The 19,758-nt window shown below is 37.6% G+C and overlaps 1 protein-coding gene across 5 annotated transcripts in view; it reads right to left on the bottom strand.

Moving 5' to 3' along the window:
• RFX3 (regulatory factor X3) overlaps positions 1–19,758 on the bottom strand; it is a 384,699-nt gene that overhangs the window by 172,736 nt on the left and 192,205 nt on the right. The window contains exon 1 of one of the 5 annotated variants that reach the window (XM_032427526.1): positions 14,805–15,696. The exons of the other annotated variants lie outside the window; for them this stretch is intronic. The gene's annotated coding sequence lies outside the window, so the exon portion shown is untranslated. Of the gene's footprint in view, positions 1–14,804; positions 15,697–19,758 lie in introns of those variants that run through there. 5 annotated transcript variants of the gene reach the window in all.

Here is a 19,758-nt window from a genome sequence, read left to right as displayed (position 1 = left end):
CCCGGGATATTATGAATTACAGGATCTTGCTCTTAACGTGACTCCAAGGTAACTCTATTTTTAAGTACATAAGTAGCCATTAGCAGTAGAAACGCAAAAGAAGCAAACAACTTAATAAGGACAGATTTATTAATGTATTTTGCTGTCTTTTCTTCTTGAGAGGGCTCCTCACAAAAATATCATTTCCCTAAAGTAAATATATTGAGTAAAAAGCCATAAAAGAAAGGTGCAAAGGGTGACGCTGGCTTTTCTGAAGGTCAACAGCTGTTGCTCCAAACCCATGTACGTCAGTGAAATCAGTGCGTCCCTGAGGTTGCTTCTGGAGATGCAATGCAGTTGCAACAGAAGCTCTTGCCTGGTTCCAAAACACAGGAGGCCACCCGTCTTTGAGGCACACCAACCCCATTACAAAGTTATTTTTAGAAACAGAGGGAAATTTATGACTATCTTTGAACTTCTAGGAAAAAAAACCTACAAATTTCTCACTTATTAAATTATTGTTGCTGGCAATTCTACTATAAAATTCCTTTTTCTGGGGCGCCTGGGTGGCTCGGTCGTTAAGCGTCTGCCTTCGGCTCAGGTCGTGATCCCAGGGTCCTGGGATCAAGCCCCACATCGGGCTCTCTGCTCCGCGGGAAGCCTGCTTCTCCCTCTCCCACTCCCCCTGCTTGTGTTCCCTCTCTCGCTCTCTCTCTCTGTCAAATAAATAAATAAAGTCTTTAAAAAAAATAAAAATAAAAAAAAAATAAAATTCCTTTTTTTTTCAAATCGAGTATTAATAAGGCTACCACCACTGCTGAAAATCCCTGTTTATTATGTAATGTGAGTTGAATAAACATCAATACAGAGAGAGAATAGGGCAATTTTTAAGAAATAAAATTCTAATCGGTTTTATATTGATGAATCTAAAAATGGCACTTCTTAAGGTTGGCTCTTAAAACACAGGCTTATGTGAAAATTTATCTCAGTTTAACAGGAAAACCCCAAAATCCAAAACACCCTTTCCTTGGGAAATACATAAAATGCACAAATTTCTATAAAATCTGTCACTTTATAGCAACATCTAAACTTTTTTTTCAGTCACAATCTTTTCTCCTAAAAAGAACTTGCCCCAAACGAAACATCTCTATCTTCTTAGAATGTTATTAAAATCTTTATTAAAGTATAACATAATACACACCAAGCAGAACTTTTTAAGTGCACTCAATTTACCCAGTAAATTACTCTGCTGAAAATTTTGAAGACTCAACAATAATTAACAATTCATAATTTAAGTGATAATGTTCCTTCCCAAGAATAGATAATCAAATTATTTTTTACATGGGAGTTAAATTTATATTTCAGGGTTAACCTATTATAGTTGATGATTTGAGTTGCTCAGGAGTGAACTCTTTTGATTTTTTTTTTAAATGGCTCCTCTTCTGTACATATTTAGATTATACTCTTTTTCATGTATAGATTTAACTTGAGAGGAAAAAAAAAAAAACCTCAATAGAGAAAATTACCTAAAAGTACTGTAGATTCTGGACACAATTTCTTTGAAGGACTCATCCCTGCTTCCCTTTCTTCTTGCTTTGAAGACAAGGAACAAATGCTTCCTGAATATGGATTTAACCTAACAGTTCACTACTTTAACACCTTCAGAGTCAAGATAGTTGGAACAAATATAAGCTAAGCTCTGCAGTACTGAATAGCAGTTCTCTTGGCAACTGTGAGTAAGGCTGCAAGTGAAAAACCTTTTATGCTTTTTTGCATGTATCTCAGTGTGGGAGGATGAATACTAAGTAATAAATTAGGAAACGGAAAAAAATTACATCCTCTACCTAGAGAAAATGAAGAAAGGTAAGGCTGGTGTTTGGTACCCAAAAGATTCTCCCAATAAATCAGGATTGTTTTGTTCCATCTTCAGCTACTTTAGATACATACATCCCATTTTTTTTAAAGATTTTATTTATTTATTTGAGAAAGAGAGAATGAGAGAGAGAGAGAGAGATCATGAGAGGGGGGTGGGTCAGAGGGAGAAGCAGACTCAGGAGCCCGATGTGGGACTCCATCCTGGGACTCCAGGATCATGACTGCTGAAGGCAGTCACTTAACCAACTGAGCCACCCAAGCACCCAATACATTCCATTTTTTAAGTGACCATTTATTGAATGCCTACAACTAAATTTAATACTTCAATTCTCAACAACCTTGTAAAATGTGTGTTGTTCTCTATTCCATAAAAATGGGACACTGAGAGCCACAGAGACCCAACTATTTTCCAAAGATTCCACCACTCACAAAAGACAACACCAGGATCCACATGGAATTGCATTTGACTATAAAGTCTATGTTCTTGTCATAGCTCCTCTGCTTACAAGTCTTTGTTTGTTTTCCATATTTCCAAGTGAATGGAAACAAATTTGGGTTTCAAATTTGAAATCTGCAACTGTTATAAAATGACACTCTTAAGAGTAAAATCATGGTCCTGCAATATCAGTGAGAAATTTACAAACACCAGGGACTTCTTCAGTGTTCATACACACGCCAGTTTGGAAGACTCAAGGATATATGTCATCTTCCCAAAAGAGCACATTACGTTAGATAGGATTTTAATGGGTTCAATAACTGTTCCCAATCTATTTAAGAATAAAACTCATAAATTATGCTCACAACCTATGTCCAACCCAAATTCAATAAATATTCACTTGCTAAATGCCAGTAACATTAGATGCTAGAAAAGATGGCAAGATGAGGAAATCATTAAATTCCCTGACTGCCTCCTCTTTGATCTTCCCCTAACAAAGACTATTCCCCTAAGATATATCCTTGTCCTTCCACGTTCCACTCAGCACACACTGTCCCTCAAATAATAGTTTGCAGCTTCAGGGTTCACTTGTATATTATGATGACCTTCAAATCTATTCTCCCAGCCCCTACTTCTTATTGACCTAAATTCTGGCCCCATAATACGAACTGTCTCTTTGCAAATGCAACACAATGAGATCTGTGACATTCATGTTCATAGCCCCCCCCCAACCTCTCTGACCCCTCAACCTCTCTCTCTGTGTCAATGCCTAGAAGATAGTGAGTGATGTCCCTGACTGTTCCAGCCTCTAGCCTTCATGGAGCTTTATTCACTGTCTAGATCTCCTCTAAACTCTGAACCTATGTGGTTTAATTATCAGACTCACTCACAGTAAGTAACCTCATCTATGTTAACTATTTATTCCCTCCATATATACAGATGTTTCTAGGGCTAAAAGACAGCATAAAATCTGAACAGGTAATTGACTGTGAAAGTAAACTAAAAGCACTTACTTGGGAGTCAGGCCATAACTTCCACAACCCTCCCACGGCAAATACTGTTGAAGTCCTACAATGCGCCAAGCAATTTAACTAGGTGCTTTATAAATACTACTCCATTTAATGCTGACAACCAAAAGAGAAAACAGATACTATGTGAGCACAGAGAACAACAACTGATGATTACTACCCACATTTTAGGCATAAAAATTAGAATCGTTGGGGCACCTGGGTGGCTCAGTCAGTTAAGTGTCTGCCTTCTGCTCAGGTCAGGATCCCAGCATTCTGGGATCAAGCCCCACATTGGGCTCCCTGATCAGTGGGGAGTCTGCTTCTCCCTCCCTCTGCAGCTCTCCCTGCTCATTCTGTCTCTCTTGTCACTCTCTCTCTCAAATAAATAAATAAAATCTTTTAAAAAAATGTTTTTTTAAATTAGAATCATTAAATAACTTGTCCAGGGTCACATATCGAGCAAGCACTAGTGCTAGAATTCGAATCTAAGTCTAGCTGACTTCCACACTAGTATTCCTTATGTGATGCTATGTCTGGCCTGTTTCTGCCATTTACTAAAGTCACTTTAACCTAAGCCTCAGTTTACTCATCCAGAAAAAGAAAGGATGCTATCAGTGTTCCTATGGGAGGAACAATAAGCCAGTAGGAAGGCATCTGAAGCGAGGCATTTTTCCAAGTTCCCACATATACACTGCACATGATTCCAGTATGGTCCTCCATCCCATTGCCCCAACTGTTGCTAAGGTTCACTGGCTGTTCTTATACTATACATGAAGAGGTATAATACTATACGAAAGTATATTGTGATAAGTTAAGGAAGCATACTGTAAGCCATACAGTAACCCCTGAAAGAATAAAACAAAGAGGTATCACAATAAGCCAATAAAGGGGATAAGATGGAATCATAAAATTACTCAAGTAATCTGAAAGAAAAAAAAGAGGAAAAAGAACCAAAGAATAGGTACGACAGATAAGAAAACAAACAGCAACATGGTAGATTCAAGCCTAACCATATCAATAATCACATAAAATGCAGTTTAAACAAACCAATGAAAAAGCAGAGACAGTCAAATCATATAAAAAACAAAGACCAAGCTAAATGTTGTTTATAAGAAATCCACTATAAATATGGTGTCACAGGAAAACTAAGAGGATTGAAGAAGATACACCATGCTATATTTTAATACCAAATGAAGTAAATTTTGAAGCAGAAAATATTACCAGGAATAAGAAGGGTCATTTCATAATGAAAAAGGAGCCAATTCATCAAGAGAAACTGCAATCCCAAATTTTATGCACCTACTATCAGAACTTCAAAATACATAAAGCAAAACCTGACTGAACTGAAAGAGATATGGAAAAATGCACTATCATAGATGGAGATTTTTAACATTCATCTTTCAATAATTGATGTAACAAGTAGACAGAAAAATCAGAAAGGATATAGAAAACTTCAGCACCATCAACCAACCTGACCTAATTAACGGTTACGGAACATTCTACCCAACAGTTGCAGAATACATATCCTTCCCAACTACACACTGAACATTTACCAGGACAGACCACATTCTGACCACCAAACAAGTCTCAATGAATTTCAAAGGATTCAAATCTTATAAAGTAATTTGTCTGATCACAGCAGAATTAAATTAGAATCAATAACAGAAAAATATCATGAAAATCACCAAATACTTGGAAACTGAATAATATACTTCCAAATAACCCAACGGTCCAAGAAAAAATAAAAAAGGAAATTAGAAAGTACCTGGAACTGAATGAAAATAAAACATATTATAATTTATGAGATGCCTTATGACCCCAATGAATATGAGAGAAGGAAAAAAGAGTTAAATGATTTAGTCAACCAACAGATTTTCAAGTAAGCAAAATAAGAACTTAAGAATAAAAGAAAGGATCATGAATTCATAAAATATTAGATCTGGAAGAATCCTAGAAATCTTTCTAAAATTTGTAAACTCACAAATTTTACAGAAGAAACTGTTCCAGGAAGAACATATGATTTGCTTAATAGGGTTTATAACTGTAAATATTTAAAAATGAGCAGTCTCTGCTAGTAGCTACATTACGCACATATCTGAGTTCTTTAAATGTCTATTTTCACCTAATAAAAGCAGATAAAGGTTTTGTAAAAACAGATGTGGACATCTGTTGGCCTGTGCCTGACTAATGGGAGCATTTTGTGTTTTACATGTAAGTTCTCTATATTTGAACACAGAACATATAATAATTTAGAGTACTGAATTCTCGATCCACATTGCCCAAATTCATACTCCAGCTTTACCATAACTGGTGGCCATGACATTGGACAAGTCAATTCACGGCCAGTGACTCAGTTTTCTCCACTGTAAAAAACAGAAATAAACTGCAAAATGAGAATAAGTAGTTCCTCCTATGGTGTTTATAAGGACTAAAATTAATGCGTTCTGCGGGCTTACAACAGCGCCTGATACAGAGCAAGAACTCAAAAAATGACAACTCTATTAGAAAGCGCTGTTTTACAGTAACTTGAAGCTTATTAGTCAAGACAGTGACTTTAACTTTTTTAAATTAGGTGACATCAATTAAAATAGGGTATCGGCAGAGAAAAATGGGTGGTTTCCAATTCATAAGTGTTAAAAAGAAGAAAAAAAAAAAGCTTAGAACTTATTTGAAAGCCAGTGTCAAAACAAAGCTGGGGTAATTTCTTTTCAAAGAAAGAGACAATGATCCAATGAAAAATTATCTATGACGTGAAGTATTTTTGGATCAACCAACAAATTTAATACTATCACAAATGAGAGGATACTAAAGTTAGGGCTATCCTGCTGCCTTCAACTATTCTTTCCAATGTGTTCCATTCAACCAGAATTTATGGATTTAAATATTATAATTTTTAAAAGACAAAACATTTATTTCTAAATTTGTTTTTAAATAGATAAAAGGCAGCATTCAGCAGTATATCATTTGAATGAATTCCATTTGGTATAAGAAAACAACAAAATAAATGTGGAACACATTTCACATTTTTATTTTATGCAACTTCAGTGCTTTCAACACTGCATATATTACTAAAAGCACAAAAATAGACGCTGTACTATCAAATTGTAAAGAATACCAAATTCATATAATTATACTTTATAATTTCTTCCAAATTCAAAAGGACAAGTTTTTTTTTAATTAAAATAATTTCATATGTCTTGTGTGCTCTACAGAATAAGGTAAAACAAGTATATTTTTACTAAGTTATCTCCAAAATTTCGTATTTTAATAAAAACGACTATTTGTACCACGCGCTCTATGCTTTTGACAATGACATCAAAGCCTCCTCAGCTGGGCTGAATGAGAACGTGCCTGCAATCAATATGGTAACAAGAGATCAAATAAGCCTGATGGACTCTACTCTACAGTTCGGAGATGCACTACTGTAGGTGAGTAGATTTTCTCTACGTTTAATAACATACCTAAAATTTCACCTACAACCTTAGCATTTGTAAGACCATCCCTCTCTTCTCCTCAGACGATACAGGCACTTTTTCTTCATACCCCAAATTATGAGGAAGTGGGCCATGATGGCACATCAAGGCAATGAGTGAGACTATCAGACAAGGCAGAAAGCACGGGGATGTCCAGACACTTCTTCCTCTGAGCTCTCTGTCTCCATCCATCTTCAGTCACCCAATGGTAGATTAAAGCTCTCTCGGCATGTGCGCTGCCTCCTTTGACTTTTCCTGACCAGTAGCTTTCACCAATGGGAGAAGGATCAAGGCCAGGAAAACACTCATGCACGGGTACAGTATTAATGGGGCATTTCGTGGTTCACTAAGCCTAATGCCTACTGAGAAGATGGTGGATACCTGAGAACAGGAGCGTAGGGCAAAGTAAGAAAGCTAACGTGGCTTGGAAGGCTGGTTGTGGTCATCATTTATCATCATCGTCACCTATTTAGTTAAGCTTGACCACTTACAAAATTTTTACATACGTTATTTCATTTGACCCTCACAGCAGTCCCAGGAAGACATGGCATAGATATTTTTATTAATAACTATGTACTTCATGGGTGAAGAAACTGAAGCAAGAAGCTTTAAAAGACTTGTCTAAGGTTATTTTAACCAGTAAGTGAGCAAGAACGTGGCCTCTATTTTCCTCCAAACTAACCGCTGATTCCGGAGTCATTCAACCACATTGCTGTATCACATATAGATGAAGGCAGAGGGGCACATTGACCAAGGCGGTTTCCGCACTGCACGAAGTCAGCAATTATTCCTACAAACCACGGTATTTTTCCCTAACTGCCTTTAATCCCCAGTCCCATTCCTTCCTTTACTCCCTTACCTCTTTCATTCCTGCTTCTTTTCTTCAGATAACCCAAGACGTCAGAAATCATTTTGTCCGCTTAAATCCCTCAGATCCTGCTCTGCGCAACCAACGACAACCTGGGGTCAAACCTGAAACCAGCAAACATAGATCCTTCTCTTCTATAAGTCCTGGGACTACTTCAGAAACTGGCCGGAGGTATAAAGAAATTTGTGGATATCTCAGAGGTACCTGTCTCGACTATGTGCATAAAAAGCAGGCAGGCAATGAATAACTGAGGCAGTCTCTCCTGCACCTGGACTGACAGCCCCTGCTGGCTGGCCATACCCAGTGACTGAGTTGGAACAAACACTCCGAATAATGAACTCAGTCACAAGAAACACCAAAATAAGATATTAATGAACCTCTGAAGAACTATCCAGATTGTCATGGGAAGTGTTTACAGTGTGTTCTGAACTTGAGGCTTATGTTGTCTGGAGGAGTATGTCAAAACCCAGTATGTGGAAGATGCTAGCAAAAACAATGGAGACGAAACCCCTACACATCAAATGCACTTGCTTACAGAGTATTACTTTTGCTTAAGAGCTCAATATCCTCCTTTCATTTAAAACTTAAACTTTAATATAGAAAAAAGGGAACATTTAAACAGCCAGACATCCAACTCCACAGAGAACCCTGTTAACATTTTCTAGTCTATTTTATGAAAATTTATGACAGAAGGAGTGTGCATTTTTAAAGCAAATACTATCTAGTGCTTTTTATTGGACAGAATAGCAGTAGGTTAAAACTCTTAGCGTTCCAAATCCTTCCCTTGTACGAAATCATTTAATCATCCCCCACTAACCCAATGATGTAAGTACTATTATCCCTATTTCACAGATGGGGAAATCGAGGCATGAAACTTGTTGACTACAGTTGTAGAGGTGCGATATGACACAAACGAAATATAGAAAGTAACCCTGATAGGGTAAATTTGTCTTCTTTATACATTCCCTTCTACTACAGTTTCTCTTTCTCTGCTTCTCTGCTCTTCCACACAACCCCCACCCTTCCCGCCCTTGCACAACGCACATGAGAGCCTATCACAGTGTTAACGCCAGCAGGTAACTTGAGCCCATTAATAGGATCTATAGTCCTGTTGATGGGAACTATTCGCTCCAAAAGCGAAAAAAAACTGTGCTTTTTTTCTGGAAAGAAAAAAAAAAAAAGAATGAATGAAAAGGAAGGAAGAATTTGTATAAGGAGATCTAATTTGTTCTTTGGAAGAGAAAAGATGCCTAAGAAAGGGCCAAGAAGCAGCTACAGAAAGGACCAGTAACACAGGAGGTTGGAGAAGTCAGCCCATGGGCTTTACTCAGGTGAAACATGTTCAGCTAGACCATCCTGGCATGCGTACCCCTCCCCTGAGAGGAAGACTGGTCTTGCTTCAGCCCGGTAGACTTTTCTCTACATTGGTAAACTGATCCTGAAACAAACTTGGGTTTTCAGTGTTGCTGGTGGTGGTGGTCGCGATGGTAGAGCTGCATGTATGTGTGTATTTTTTTTTTAAAGATTTTATTTATTTATTTGAGAGAGAGAATGAGATAGAGAGAGCATGAGAGGGTCAGAGGGAGAAGCAGACTCCCTGCCGAGCAGGGAGCCCGATGTGGGACTCGATCCCGGGACTCCAGGATCATGACCTGAGCCGAAGGCAGTCGCTTAACCAACTGAGCCACCCAGGCACCCCTGTATTTTTTTTTAAAAGATGACCTGGAGTCAAAGGCAAAAACACAATGACTCTTCTGTCCTGGTGTGGAGTGGATCTGTCCAACCTTACAGGATTCTGAGTTCACAATAGAAATGAACTTTGAATTGTTAGTCAGTCAGTGAAGAAAAAAACCCTTCTACTGTCTTATCAGAAGCACCTCTTCTCTACCCTCTGATGCTATTGGGAATAAAAGATCTCCTAAGGGATTTACAGATGAAATTCAACAACCTGAATCATTCATTATGCTAGTTAAGAAGGTTCCATAATAAGTCAGATTTATTTACTTGCTTAGGAAGTAAATAGTACCTATTATAGAATGAAAATAAGATATTCAAGAAACAAAGAGACACTAACTGTGCACCTGCTATGTGTAAGGACCTGCTAGATATGACACATTAAGGGACAAAGGGTTTTATAAAAATGAATAGCTTCAAAAGGAGAGATGTATTTCAGAAATGTGATTTCTACAAGAATTTCAGTCTGATGCCTGTCTAGACTATAACAATGGAAATGTCTTTAAAAACATACAAAAATAAAAGAAACTCTACAAAAATAGTACTCTTGTCAGAAAGCTAAACATCTGCGAGAAACATGATAATTCTGAGAGGATAAAAGTTGAAAACAGAAGCTATTTCCTTATTGTAGGACGATACGACCAGAACAGTCAGACTAAACGGACCCTCTGATGACTAAAGGCTGCTTTCCTGACATCAGTTTGACACTATCTCAACATATGCCCAGAATTCTCTTCAGTTTTTTAAAAAAAACAAGTGGAGGTGTATGAACTGGAATTATTGTTGTACACAGCAGCAGAAATGTAAAATGGTACAACCACTCCAGAAAGTACTTGGGAAACTTCTTCTAAAGTTAAATATACACTAACCACATGACCCAGCATTTCCATTCATAGGTATTTATTAAAAAAAATTTTTTTTTTGCCTGAATAAAGGCTTGAACACATATGTCCATAGCAGCTTTGTTCATAATAGGCAAAAACTGAAAACCAAATGTCCGTCAATTGTGGTAAATTCATAAAATGAAAGACTAATCAGCCATAAAAAGAAAATAACTATTCATACACACAACAGCATGGAGACAAATTGCAGCAACACTATGTTAAGCAAAAAAAAAAAAAAAAAAAAGGCACGAAAGAGTGCATACCGTATGATTCTATTTATGGGGAATTCTAGAAAGCAGATCAGTGTTTGCCTGGCGCTGTGGATCAGAGGTGGGCATGACATCGAGTAGGGGCTCAAGGAAGCTTCGCAGGGTATGAAAATGTTCTAATCTTAATTGTGGTGGTGGTTAAATGGATATACATTTTTAAAACTCAACCGAATGCTGTGAAATGCTATATTTTCACGTATGTATTATATATAATACATGTACTTCAGTTGAGGTGATTAAGACACAACAAGAACAAAATTTGGGAAGTAACATATTCCGAAGAGTGAAGTAAATATTCCCACTATACTAACTGCACTGTTCAGATCACATTAAGGGTGTGGTGTCTACTTCTACAAACATTTGAAAGAAAGCTGAAAATCAAAGACATTGAGGAGGAAGGGAAGTTTTATGGTGAGTCTATCTAGAAATGCTGTCACCTGTGAGAATTGACTGAATGTTTAGTCTGGTGACAAGAGATGAAAGAGGGACACACAAATGCCCTCATACGTATGAAGTGCTACCTTCTAAGGTGAAGAAATAGACTCCTACTGGGTGGAAGTTAGAAATACACAGATTTTGCCCTCAATAGATAGAAGACAGTAATTACTCTGATTAAAGTTCAAACTAAAAATCAAATCTCACTTGTTGAATAGTCACTGTGTCCCATATACAATGGCATGTGAACCTTCTGAGAAAGTCGTTACTGCGTTCTTACACTGAGCTCTTCCTGGCGGGCATCCTGGAGAGGGCAGTAGATCGCATGGCAGATCAGATGCCCCCTAAGAGTCTTTCTAGAGTGGACTTTTTGGTTCACAGGTGGATGCCTAGGCTGTTAGTAACATCTTTCTATTTGCCTAGGACAGAGCGCTAATGTCTACCAGTAATCTTTAATATGTCTTTGCACTCTTTGGTCCTTTGTAAGCTCACAGGCTCTTCAGCCCATATGTAGTCCATCTTTCAGCTGAGGATTCACGAGGAGCCCATCTTTAGAATTCTGGACCCCCACTTCTGTACAGCTTTCTCTTTTGTGGTGCCCTTCTCCAGATCCCAGCTGCCTCAAAAGCCCAAAACTCTGATCTCTGCCTTCCTAGCTCAAGGCACCACTGTTCCTGCTTAGACTCCATATCCTTGTGACACAGTCAGGAAACTCTCTCAGCAGAAAGCCAAGGCAAACATGGAGCTCTTCTTATGAATTTGCCTTTTTTCAATAATCACAGTCCTGCTGTCTAATGCCTGAGAACAGTTGTCTCATATGTTTTCTTCAGCTTTATCACTGTTTATGGAAGAAGGGTTAGATCAGTAGAAGTTACTCTATCAAGGTCAGTAGCAGGAGCTCTTGCCCACATTATTTTTCATGATTGTTGTTCTCTCTCATTCTCTTAATCTGTATTTGTCTCCTTCTCTCCCCACCCTCAATTTCTGTAATTTATGGTCCTGGTTAAATGCACATATACTCTTAAATAATTTTGATATCTTAGAAAGATATCTTAGGAAGACCTTATAATGATGATGGAACACTTTGAAAATCTTCATATTACCATAAGTTTTGCAGAGTTTCTAAAGTTTAAGCAAAAATGTTTTAATTTGGAAAGTCTTTCCTCCCATACTTATTTTTTTCATGAATATAAATAGCACAAGCAAAACATCAACAAAACCCTGCTACCCTACTGCCTTTCCTATTCCTTCCTTTGAAGTACATTTCCTTATTTCTTTGTAAGTCAAAATAAAAAGAACAGAAGAAGAAAAACCTCAAGTTATCAGAATTATCTTCATTTCCTAATTTCTCAAGTTGTTTCCATCTCAACCTTAACAATTATAATGGTCTTCCTAGCTATATTTAAAGACCGTGGAAACACCTACCTGTTCCCCCAAATGAGAGAGTTAAATGAGAAAGCAAATAAACACAATAAAGTTTTTAAAAATTTTAAACCATTTATAGGAAATGGTTAGTCCCACAAAAGAACCGTATTTTTTCCCAAGCATGAGTTTCTCGATTGATTTAGATACTTGACATGCTAATTCAAACAAATGCTTGAAGATAAACAGGGCTGACTTATTCATCAGGCACAGTGCCTGGGGCCCATAATACTTTGGGGGGCCCACAAAAAGTTTTAATTTCTTTTAAAATTAGAACAACTGAAAATTTAGAACAAAGAAAATGCTTAACATTTCTTAATATGTTTGTCTTTAAACCCACACAGTCATAAAATGTAGTTATAATTGTGTGGGTGTGTGTCTGTGTGTGGAGACAGACATAAATTGGCAATTGTTTTCAGATCTGCTGTGAACCTCAATCTCTCCACAGAACCTGACTCATCTGATCTTAGAATATGAGGCCTCCAGGCATTCTTCCCTTTAAGTTCCTAGAGGTGCTAATCTCATCCTTAAACCATTAGCCTCAGATCTTTTTAGTTTGCCTGAGCTGAATTCACTTGCAAAATAATGGGATAATTTGGGGGCTGGCTAGTACTCTGGGTCACTAGATACCCCCATGGTCTCCTTTAAGCTACCATGTATCTTCATGGCTGCTTTACATCTGCTTTCTACAACAGAGAAGTGGACTTCCTGTTTCTCCCTATTTCAAAGCCCTTGATCTCTTTGGAGCAGCCCATGAAGTCACAAATTCCTGTCTCAGCAGTGCTGTCAACCCACAGCCCATTTGCAAAGCTAAGATAACAATCACACTGAGGAGCCTCGAAGTCCCACACCTTAGCTGACTTAGGTCACCAGTTTCACTCACTCTTCCAGGTTCTCTTCATTTCTCACTCAGAGCTGTCCAAGTAAGTGATCTTTTGTATTCAAGTCATGGCTATCTTATAACAATAGAAATAATCTATCTGTCCAGAGTGACCAACATAATTTTCAGTGAGAGAAAATGGTATTTAAGAGAATAAAATGATGTTTTCAACAATATTCAAAGGAAATCCTACAAGTAATGTAACACTTAGGATACATAAAAGCAGAGTGCTATGGACTGAAGCTTGGCATGAAAGATGGATAGTGTCCAAGGAGCTAAAACATGGAATCTCCTTAGGCCCCTTTGCTTCAGTGAAGTTCGGTCAGTTCATCAGAAGACCTAGATCCTAGGCTCCAGCTCCAGTACTGGTGTACTCATTGGCTAAACGCTTGACTTTTTTAGTAGTCTCAGTTTTCTTATAAATCAGGTAGACATCTGAACATATGTCTTGGCAATCTCTGAAATACCATTAGCATCATATAAACAATTGTGCTTCAAAAGCACTTGTTAAATTTTTTTTTAAACTAAGGAAACTTATTTTTTAAAAAAACTAAGTAAACTTATTATTATTTTTTTAAGATTTTTTATTTATTTGACAGAGAGAGAGACAGTGAGAGAGGGAACACAAGCAGGGGGAGTGGGAGAGGGAGAAGCAGGCTTCCCGCGGAGCAGGGAGCCGGATGCGGGGCTCAATCCCAGGACCCTGGGATCATGACCTGAGCCAAAGGCAAATGCTTCACTGACTGAGCCACCCAGGCGCCCCAAACTTATATTATTTTTATTATGTCACCATGACACCAACATTCTTCAATCTCCGAGGCCTGTTCTCCATTTTTCACAATGGTATCAATCACAAAGTCTGATCAGTCTTTTGAATTTTTAAATATTCTTTACGTATCAGACTTCAATGTATGCTATTTGAATTACAGATTACAGGCTTAAAATGTGTCAAACCACTTTTTCAGAAGAATTCAAATACTACCTACTCCATAAGCTTTTCACAAACAAGTAAAATTTAACAATCTCCGTTGTGCATTCCAAGCAATTTTATACTCTAGAGAAAAGGGCAACATATTTAGTCTCTAAAGGGCCAAAGAGTAGCTGAAGCTTTGTAGACCCATCGAGTTTCTGTCGCAACTACTCAAACATGTCCCTCCAGTATGAAAGCAGCCACAGACAATACATAAACACACAGACATTGCTGTCCCAATAAAACATTGTTTACAGGGATGCCTGGGTGGCTCAGTCAGTTAAGCGTCTGCCTTCGGCTCAGGTCATGATCCCAGGGTCCTGGGATCAAGTCACACATCAGGCTTCCTGCTCAACAGGGAGCCTGCTTCTCCTTCTCCCTTTGCTGCTCCCCCTGCTTGTGCTCTCTCTCTCTGTCAAATAAATAAATAAAATCTTTTTAAAAAATTAAACAAAACAAAACATTGTTTACAAAAACAGGCTACTGGCTGGATTTGGCCTGAAGGCCATAGTTTGCCAATCCCCACTCGAGAACCATGCTTCTCAATCTTTACTACACATACTACTCACATGGGACCTTAATGCAGATTCTGATGCAGTAGGTCTGTGCGGCGTCTGAGATTTTGCATTTCTAATGTTCTCCTAGTCCACTGATGATGATACTAGTCAAAGGATCATATTTTTGAATAGCAACATTCTGATAAGCTCCATGAGAAGAAGGGATCGATCTAATTCTTTATTGTGTAAAGCCTCAGTACCTAGAACAGTACCTGACACAAAATAAAGCAAAAGTTTAAGGAACACATGAATAAACAAAGAATAAACTTCTAACAGAATGTCACTCTCTGCCTCATATCATTGCTGTGTGTCATCCAATCTTCATTACGTTCATCCGAGCTTTTAAGCTTATCAAATCTAACAGTCTCTTTAACATTTTCTAATAAATGTCACTGAACTAAATCACTAAGCCACAGTCTTGGTCCATGTAGATGGTACAACAGCTAGTTGTTATTGACAAATACATTTCAAACTCTCCTAGATTTCATCCACATGGTTACCTTTTCTTCTCTTAAGGATTCAACATTCCTTATAATTCAACACCTTTGTTCATATGACTTTCCCTGATAGAAACATCCTCCCCTAACCCATCAAGTCTAAACATACAAGTCATCCCTTTGGGAAACAGGGCAAAGAGGCAATGTCCTTACTCTCCCTGCCACTTCCCCACTCTCCACTGGCTCCAAATCTGGTTCTCTAGCTCAGTCCCGTGTATCTTCTTCAAAGCACTTACCACATTTTATAATCATTACTTGTCTGCTGACGTTTAAAAATTCTATTTCCCCTATTAGAATGTAAGTTCCTCATGGTCAAGATCTACATTTATTTCATTAACTACTGAATCCCTGCTAATTAGCACAGTTTCTGATCCAAATGGGCACAAAAATATTTATAGATTGAAAGGACAGGGGCGCCTGGGTGGCTTAGATGGTTAAGCGTCTGCCTTCGGCTCAGGTCATGATCCCAGGGTCCTGGGTTTGAGCCCCGCATTGGGCTCCCTGCTCAGCGGGAAGCCTGCTTCTCCCTCTCTCTCTACTGTTCCCCCTACGTGTGCTTTCTCATTCTGTCAAATAAATAAATAAAATCTTAAAAAAAAAAAAAAAGGACAGATGATTATTTACGTTCACAGAGATTTTCTTTTGTTGTCCAATTTTTAGAATGCAGCTATCTCTTAGAGTAAAAAAGCTGCCTTTCATTTGAGTGGGGCCAGAGAAGGCAGTTCTGTACTTTATGATGCTGCCCTCTCAGCAATAGGTGATTAGATCAAAGCCAGGCACCTGATCCAAGCTGGTCCACATTCTCTCTCCTGGGATTTTTGGAACCAGGGTCTCCTCCATCTAGGCTGGTCACTCAGATTAACTAAAGGGTGGTGGTGGGCGACTGTATTAGGTCATGTGCATCTGAAATTAAATTTATAGAGTGTGAAGAAGGGATAGACATGCAGATAGAAGCAATATAAAAGACAGGGAGTGGACTACCTAGGTTCCTAATGGCTTTACCAATGGCACATTCCAGTTGCTCACGAGGCCAAGCTGTTCTTTGGGATTGCAGGAGTTCTCCCAATAACCTTCCACAATTCTGTTTTTAGATGGATTAAAATGGATTTCCGATACTTAAAACGAAAAGAATATTAAAAATAAAATAGTATCTTTCTAACTAAATGTATCCAGTTTATAAAGACTGTATAAAAACAAAAATATACACAAAACATGTGTCAAGATGGCACAAGAGGAAAACATTAAATTGAGGAATCAAGTGTTTTATAACCAGAGCCTAGTAATCAAAGGTATGAGTACTACTAAACATATTTTTAGTGAAAGGATAAATGCTATCAACAGATAACAGTATTAAATATGAAGACTAATATATCCTTAAAAAATAAATAATTCTATAATTCTTTCAGGGAAATATTTGCCATCACTGAGCCTTTAGCTCCAAAATTTCTCAAAATACTTCATTCTAGGTGGCTGGTCCTAATACACTTCTAAAAGTAAAAAATTAACAATTATTGGAATGAGCTGATTGTGATAACAAATATTTCTTTAACCCAAAAGAAAAAGGAGAGAGAGAAATTCCAAGTAATAGTTGGACTAGAAAAATAACTTGAGCAGGGAGGAAGGATAGGAAATCATCACACCCAGCTGGAACACTCAGGGAAGAAGATATAAAAAGCAGTGGGTTTGAGCCAATAAACCCCCAAGAACCTCCTGCAAGCAATCACCTCAAAATATGAATCAATTCTGGTTACCCCTGCAGCCCACTCCTCCTACTTCATTTTTAATTTTTTTTTTTTTTACTCAGTTAGTTAACAAAGTGTATAATAGTAGTTTCAGGCATACGATATAGTGATTTAACACTTCCATACATCACCCGGTGCTTATCACAGTAAGTGCACTCCTTAAACCCCATCACCTATTTAACCCATGCCCCCACCCCTTACTTAATTTTTTAAAAAATAATTTCTAATTGAGCAATCCACATTTCTGTTAAGAAGTTAAAATGGAAATGACAAAATCCTAACAGTTTTCTTTTATAGCACAATCCAAAGTATCCATTATTTTCCAAGCAGGCAAATGAAAATGTCAAAAACATTCTTGCTGTAGATATTTAGTTGTTTTCTGCCAAATTAATGAAAGGAAAATATTGCACTTTGAATTGGTTAATTACCATGAATCCTTCTGCAAAGGGCTCCTGCTTACAGAATTAAGCCAGCTCAAGTTGGCACGCTGCCCTAATATTCACGGAGACTAGACTATAGGCTCCACTGTATTCAAGAGACATTTAGTTTTTGGCATCCGTTCATCAGCTTACAAACCATCAGTCCAAACCACTATAGACACTCAACTGTCTGAAGTAAACAGGGCAGAAAGCACCTGCATTTAATAGGGATGTACCACATTCTGCTTCTTTGAAATTTTAAGAGCCAGACTTAGAATAAAGAATGAACAAGAATACCCTGATTTACATATCTTCTAGAAATTAGAGCTACTTTGACAAAAATCCTCTAGTGACAAAGCTGCTTCCAGGAAATAAATCCTCTAGGAACAAGGCAACTTCGGGAAAGGAGGAATTTGGAATTCTTTTTCCTCAGGGCTAGGCCAGGGTGAATGGAGTTATTTCAAGTAAAGGCCTCTAGGGAGCCCACACATAGAGCTCATATCTCACTACTTCCTAGGATTCAAGATAGAGGAGTACTGATTTGCCCATTTCCAAATGTGATAAAATAACCATAGCATTACTCCAGCCTAACCACATCTCCCCTTTCTCCCTTCTTCATGCCATTCCCTTCTCTACAGGAATTACAAAACCTGGAATGCCCTCTCTCCATGTGGATGGTATACTGGAAGCATTTCTTTAAAACTGAATGGAGTTGGGGGTGGGGGGAGAAAAACAAAATGAAAAAAAAACCTAAATAGGAAAATGTTTCTCAACTTTTTGAAAAACATAATCTACCAATCTGTTTATTTGGTTAAGAATGGGTAGAAGAGAGACGGAGACAGAAAAATAATTAATGATTTAGCTCTCTTCTTTTGCCTTTCTCCCTAAATAAAATGGGAGAAAACACCCTGAATCCAGACAGATAAAGACTGGTAAACCTAGGAATGCAAGCTGCCTTCTCCTAGATGCTCTCCATATGGTCCTTATAAGACTTATTGGGAGTGTGTCACCCTCTCACACAAGAGTCCTTCATCAAGGAATGAGAAGCCAAAGGCTGATCCCAAAAAAGGTCATTTAACACCAACTACGGTATTTAACTATATTAATATTTAAGGACTATGGCACATGTAAAATTAGCAAGCAATTTTTTAGGATAGCAAAATAACCCTTATAAATCTCTAGTCAAAGACTCTTAGAAGACATTAGAAATTCAGGCTTTGAGAGGTTGACATAGTAAGTCTATATTTACTTTTAAATAAATTAAAGCTAACCCAGACGACAACCAGAACACTTAAAGAGTCTAGAAACCATGAGAGAAACAGTATACAAATAAACAAACAAAAGAAGATTTAAAAAAAAAAAAAGATAAAAAGGAAACCAAGAGGGGTGCCTGGGTGACTCAGGTGGTTAAGCATCAAACTCTTGATTTCGGCTCAGGTCATGATCTGGGAGTCCTGGGGTCAAGCCCTGAGTAGGGCTCCACACTCAGCAGGGAGTCTGCTGGAGATTCTCTCTCTCCCTCTCCATCTGCACTCCCCCCCACTCTCTCTCTCTCATAAATAAATAAATCTTTAAAAAAAAGGGGGAAACAAAGAACAGATGAGACAAAGAGAACAAATAGCAAGATGACAGACTTAAACCAGATCAACGATCATATAATAAATGTAAATGATCTAAACACTCCAATTAAAAGGCAGATATTATCAGACTCCTAATAAAGCAAGATCCAACGATATGCTGTCTTTAAGAAATGTAATTCAAATATAGACATAAATAGGTTAAAACAAAAGGATAAAAAAGACGTACCATACTAACTAGTGAAAAAAATCTAGAGTGGTTATGCTAATATTAGAAAGAAATTGATTTCAGAATAGAACTATTACCAGGGACACAGAGGATAATTTCATAATGATAAAGTGATTAATTCATTAAGAGAATGTAATAATCTTAAATATATGTACCTAATAATTGAGCTTCCAAATACATGTAGCAAAAATTGATAGAAACCAAGGTACACAATATCCTGGCCATAAAACAGGTCTCAAATGTAAAAGGAATCAAGATTTGTTCTATGTTCTCCGCTCACAACTGAAATAAATTAGAAAATAATAACAAATATCTCTGGAAAGGCCTGAATGTTTTAGAACAAAATAAGACACTTCTAAATAACCAAAGCATCAAAGAAGAAACCAAAAGTGGGGTTAAAAAGGTTTTTAAACTGAATGAAAATGAAAGCATACCACATCAAAATTTGTAGGATGCCACTAAAGCAGTACGTAGAGAGAAATTAAGAAACATCTGTAGAACA

This window comes from Phoca vitulina, unplaced genomic scaffold, assembly GCF_004348235.1.
Source record: "Phoca vitulina isolate PV1807 unplaced genomic scaffold, GSC_HSeal_1.0 scaffold37, whole genome shotgun sequence".
Classification (NCBI taxonomy): Eukaryota; Metazoa; Chordata; class Mammalia; order Carnivora; family Phocidae; genus Phoca; species Phoca vitulina.
Note: the sequence above shows the minus strand (reverse complement) of the source record. Positions and strands in the feature narration are given on the sequence as shown.